This window comes from Volvox carteri (genome assembly GCF_000143455.1).
Source record: "Volvox carteri f. nagariensis unplaced genomic scaffold VOLCAscaffold_83, whole genome shotgun sequence".
Taxonomy (NCBI): domain Eukaryota; kingdom Viridiplantae; phylum Chlorophyta; class Chlorophyceae; order Chlamydomonadales; family Volvocaceae; genus Volvox; species Volvox carteri.
In genome coordinates, this window is record NW_003307626.1 from 433,238 (window position 1) to 434,252 (window position 1,015).

Consider the following 1,015-nt stretch of genomic DNA (forward strand, 5'->3'; position numbering starts at 1 on the left):
GCGAAGTTAAGACCAGGATTCAGCATAATTTTTAAGATGCCGTACACTTCCGGACCGGGGTCCGGAATTGTACGGCATTTCACCTCTTGCTGCCCAGAAGTCATGTGAACATTTGGACAATTTGCAGCACCAATAAGAAACGTCACTGGTTTAGCACTATGTGATTGCTGTGAAAATGGCACCATCTGGTACCTTTATGCAGATACGCGACCTTTACTTACAGAAGAGACAAATAGGCCAACGCCTTAAACGTGAAGTGTTTAACTTTGCGTGTGAACTTGCACAGTGCCGCGCCGGAGAAACCTTCATAGTTATTGTCGATGGCATTGAGTGGGTTGCTACAGTTCCAAGGCGCAGCAAGATGCTCAGCAAGAAGCATGCTGACTTCACTGGGCCGTATGCCAGCAGGGAACAGAGGGCAGCAGCACCATTTCTTCCAACGTCCTTCAAGCAAGCACTTACCCAGCTTCAAGATGTTGGTGGTTGTCGATGGCCAAGGCGGCGGGGAAGAAGGCGGCAGGGGAGGAGGCGGCAGGGGATGAAGGCGGCGGGGAAGAAGCGGCAGGGGAAAAAGGCGGCAGGGGATGAAGGCGGCGGGGAAGAAGGCGGCAGGGGAGGAGGCGACAGGGGATGAAGGCGGCGGGGAAGAAGGCGGCAGGGGATGAAGGCGGCGGGGAACAAGGCGGCAGGGGATGATGGCGGCGGGGAAGAAGGCGGCAGGGGAGGAGGCGGCAGGGGAGGAGGCGGCAGGTGAGGAAGGCGGCGGGGAAGAAGGCGGCAGGGGATGAAGGCGGCGGGGAAGAAGGCGGCAGATGAGGAAGGCGGCGGGGAAGAAGGCGGCAGGGGAGGAGGCGACAGGGGATGAAGGCGGCGGGGAAGAAGGCGGCAGGGGATGAAGGCGGCGGGGAAGAAGGCGGCAGGGGAAGAAGGCGGCGGGGGATAGAGGCGGCAGGGGAGGAGGCGACAGGGGAAGAAGGCGGCAGGGGATGAAGGCGGCGGGAAGAAGGCGGCAGGG